We start from the raw sequence: 4,720 nt of genomic DNA, 5'->3' as shown, positions 1-4,720 counted from the left end.
AAAAAAAAAAAAAAAAAAAAAAAAAGCTACTAACCGTGCAAAACGAAAAAGAATATTCTTGCTGGCATTACCCGGTACCTGATCGTATAAAACTTTGCAAAAAAAAATAAAAAAATTCAATGTATAAAGAAAACGTGCATAAATATTTGAAACAAGAGATAATGGACGCACTAACGACAAAAGTAAACGAACTAACTGGGGGAATTAACGCTCTCCTCGAACAAATTAGAAAATTGGAGGGGCGTCTGACTGGAATTGAAAAAAATGGGTTAGGTTTAGAGGCTCGACTAGCACGAATAGAAGCGAGCAGCGCAATCCTAGGCCAAAACCTTACCAGGATTGACGGTAGGCTAGGCAGTGTCGAAGGAGCAAATAGTGTGGGCAGTGTAGAAGGAGCAAATAGTGTGGCTCAACAAGGGAGCTCAGTCGCGAACACCCGAGCGCCAATGTCCGAACAGGACCTCAAGGAAATCGGCAGGCTCCCCGACTGTGTCAAAGAGCTGCAAACTTTTGAGGGAAATCCAGCTCAATATATTTCATGGATACATAATGTCGAAGGCATCCTTTCCGATTACGAAGTGATCAAGGAAAAACCTTTGTATAGGGCTATCCTTCAGCACGTTAGGCAAAAGATCCGGGGAGGGGCTGATGCGGCGTTAGTTGCATATAATGTTTTCGAGAGTGACTGGACTGAGATAAAAAAAGGTCCTATCACTGCACTACGCAGACAAGAGGGACATACGGACGCTAGAACACCAGTTAAATCAGTTGGCTCAAAGAAATTCCAAACTAGATGAATTTTTTGCGACAGTTAACCACCAACTGTCGTTGATCGTCAACAAGATTAAATGCGACGATTATACGCAGGAAACGGTTTCCGTCCTCATAGAAACATACCGGAATAGGGCCCTTGACGTGTTTATTAGGGGTCTGAATCCTGAATTATCACGCATGCTAATAGTCCAGAAACCAAAAACACTTCCAGAGGCGTACTCAGCTTGCCTTGACATCCAAAACCTGACTTTAAGAAATACAATAGTGCATACGAACGCAGTGAATAGGGTTGTTGTTCCTACGAATAACCTGTTGCAAAACCAGCAGAGGCCGGCCATACCTCCTCGAGCCCGCACCGGTTATAACTGGACAAACAGAAACGCTGGCCAAGTATACAACAGAGTGCCATACAATAGGTTCCAGTCAAACCAAGAGTCCAACACTTCGACTCCAGGCAGACCAACGGCTCCGAAACCTGCGGAGAAAATGGAAATCGATGGCAGCATTCAGTCTAAGCAGGTAAACTACATGAATCGACCTGCAAGCAACAACGCGTTTAAAAGAGGACCAGCATCATCAATTGAAAGACTTCCAAAACAGCAACGACTCTACAACGTGGAAGCAAGTAGCAGTGAGCCAGGAGAAGAAGAGTCTCAGCAGGTAAGTTTTATGATGAACGGGCCACCAGCCTATTTCATATAAAGGCCGCTGCTCTGTATTCCAGCATACCCTACCTCACTTGCGTCACCAAAGACAATATTACCCTAAAGTTTCTTGTCGACACAGGGGTGAACAAAAATTTTGTGAATCCCAAACTAGCCGCCCGCTCAACTCCGGTTGATCCACCCTTTTCAGTGCAAATTGTTGCAGGGCCTGTTCCAATAAACAAAAAAATTAGTGGACAATTTTTTCACAGTATGGGGAATGATACTGTACTAACGTTTTATGCCCTACCAGGACTGACAGGCGACGATACCCTGAAAGAATTGGGGGCTGTGATAGACAGGAAAAATCATACCTTAAAATAGATCCGGGTATTGAAATTCCACTCAAGAACAAAACCGTTGGGGGTATTAATTTTTCTGAGGCATCGATCCCGGAGGCAGTGTTGCCCGCTTTGAAATCGCTACTTAAAAAATACTCACATCTCTTTGAGCCTTTGAGCGCAAAAATTAACATTAAAACGTCTGTCAGGGCCGAAATAAAAACTACCACAGAAGATCCTATATACGCCAAAAGCTATCCCTACCCGGCCAATATGAGAGAAGAGGTGGACAGACAGATTTCCGAACTACTCGACGAAGGTATTATTCGTCCATCCAAAAGCCCTTACAACTCTCCAATCTGGGTGGTACCTAAAAAACCAAAGCCGTCCGGAGAAAAGCAATACAGAATGGTAGTGGACTTTAAACGCCTAAATGCAATCACGATACCCGATACCTATCCCATCCCTGACATCAACGCAACATTAGCCAGCCTCGGCCACGCCAAATACTTCACGACCATCGACCTAACGTCCGGGTTCCACCAAATAGCAATGAAAGAGGCTGACATCCCGAAAACAGCATTTTCAACCATGAATGGGAAGTACGAATTTTTAAGACTTCCTTTTGAGCTGAGGAATGCACCGGCCATATTTCAGTGCATGATAGACGACGTCTTGAAGGAACATATTGGGAAAATATGCTACGTTTATATTGACGATATCATAGTGTTTGGTAAAGATTTAGACGAGCATATGAAAAATGTCGATATAGTATTCGAAAGGCTGGCAGATGCCAACGTCAGGGTAAACATAGAAAAAACAAAGTTTATGAGAACAGAGGTAGAGTTCCTGGGGTATATAATAACCTCCGACGGTATAAAAGCAGACCCCTCAAAGGTACAGGCCATAGAATCTCTGTCACCTCCCCGAACGCTAAAAGAGTTGAAAAGTTTCCTTGGAATGTCATCGTATTATCGAAAATTCATCCGGGATTACGCCAGAGTGGCGAAACCCTTAACCAACCTAACGCGAGGGGAAAATGCGCAGATCAAGGCCAGTCAGTCGAGAAACGTTCGCATTAAACTGGATGCGGATGCTCTTAGGGCGTTTGAGGACCTAAAAAAATTGCTTGTCTGCTCAGACATCCTTGCTTTTCCTGATTTCGGAAAATCGTTCAATCTTACAACTGATGCTTCGAACTATGCCATAGGAGGGGTGTTATCCCAAGGCGAACCCGGAAGAGACCGGCCAATCGCATATATATCGCGCTCCCTTACCCGAACAGAAGAGAACTACGCCACAAATGAAAAAGAAATGCTGGCAATTGTTTGGGCCCTGGACAATTTACGATCGTGTTTGTATGGTGCAAAGATGATTAAGATTTATACTGACCACCAACCTCTCACTTTTGCATTGGGAAGCAGAAATTACAATGCAAAGCTGAAGAGATGGAAGGCCAGAATCGAAGAGTACAACCACGAATTGATTTACACTCCAGGTAAATCAAATGTCGTGGCCGATGCTCTGTCAAGACTGCCGTGCCAAGCAAACAATTTAACCAGTGCAGAGTCAACGGGTAAGGTAGATGATGATGAAAGTGGAAGTCCGACAAGGGTAGATGCACAACTGAACAGCGCTTCAGCTTCAGAGATTGAAAGCGATATGGCAACTGTCCATAGCGCGGAGCAGGACGCATCGGACCTTATTCCACACGTCGAATGTCCCCTGAATGTATGTCGTAATCAAATAGTGCTCAGGGAAGGTAAGGCCTTGACATGCGTAGAAAACCCACATCCTGGTTTTACTCGACACTACATAACCCTGGATAGCATCGATAAACCGACAGTAATACAAGTACTAAAGGAGCGACTCAATCCGTCACTCATAAATGGCATTAAAATCCCAGAGAATCGTCTGCAACTCCTACAGGAGGTATATTTAGAACATTTTCTTTTATATAAAATTAGGATAACTCAACGGGTAGTTGAGGACGTGGCCAACGAAGACAGAATTTGCAAAATAGTGGAAGATGAACATAAGAGGGCACACAGAAACCCCAGGGAAAATAAAGAGCAAATCCTGGAAAAGTACTATTTCCCTAAAATGGCAAGTCGGATAAGGAAATTCGCATCTATCTGCGAAACTTGCCTCACAAACAAGTACGATAGACATCCCGCGGTACCCCCTATAAAGGAAACGCCCATTCCTAAATACCCATGCGAAATATTGCACGTTGACATTTTCGAAATCCAAAACGAAAAATTTCTATCCTGTGTTGATAAATTTTCGAAGTTTGCAAAACTTTTCCACATAAGGAACCGCTCATCCCTCACTCTTCGTGCAAAATTTGCCAAGCTTATCCACTACTTCACAACCCCCCGGGTAATAGTAACAGACAATGAGAGAGGATTTATGAGCCCTGTAGTAAGCAATTATATAAGAGGTTTAGGGATTGAATTGTACCAAACTCCAGTGCAAAGAAGTGAATTGAATGGGCAGATCGAAAGATTTCATTCAACTTTGATCGAAATCTATCGATGTCTGCGAAAGGAAATAAGCAATACGAGTCCCAAAGAACTAGCCTACATTGCAGTCGACCGCTATAATACAACGATTCACTCTGTGACCAAAAGGAAGCCTAGTGATGTATTCTTTAATAGAACCGAAAGAATAAACTACCAAGGACTGACAGATTTTAGAAGTAAGGTCCACAGGGAAATTAAAGATCGAATTAGAAAAAATCAAGAATCGCGAAACTTCGACTAAATAGGAGAAGGAAAGGCATAAAAAAGTTTATGGTAGGAGACGATGTCTATGTAAGACAAACAGATTAAGAGTAAACAAAAACCACTCTATAAAAAGGAAAGGGTTCGCAAGGACAACCGAGTAACCCTAGAGACGGACACTGGTAGGAAAATTCACAAGGTACATATAAAAACTAGGGCTCAATAATAACAATAA

Source organism: Rhagoletis pomonella, unplaced genomic scaffold (genome assembly GCF_013731165.1).
Source record: "Rhagoletis pomonella isolate Grant_MI unplaced genomic scaffold, Rhpom_1.0 Rhpom_scaffold_02180, whole genome shotgun sequence".
Classification (NCBI taxonomy): domain Eukaryota; kingdom Metazoa; phylum Arthropoda; class Insecta; order Diptera; family Tephritidae; genus Rhagoletis; species Rhagoletis pomonella.
The sequence above is the reverse complement of the archived record's forward strand: the minus strand, read 5'-3'. Positions refer to the sequence as shown.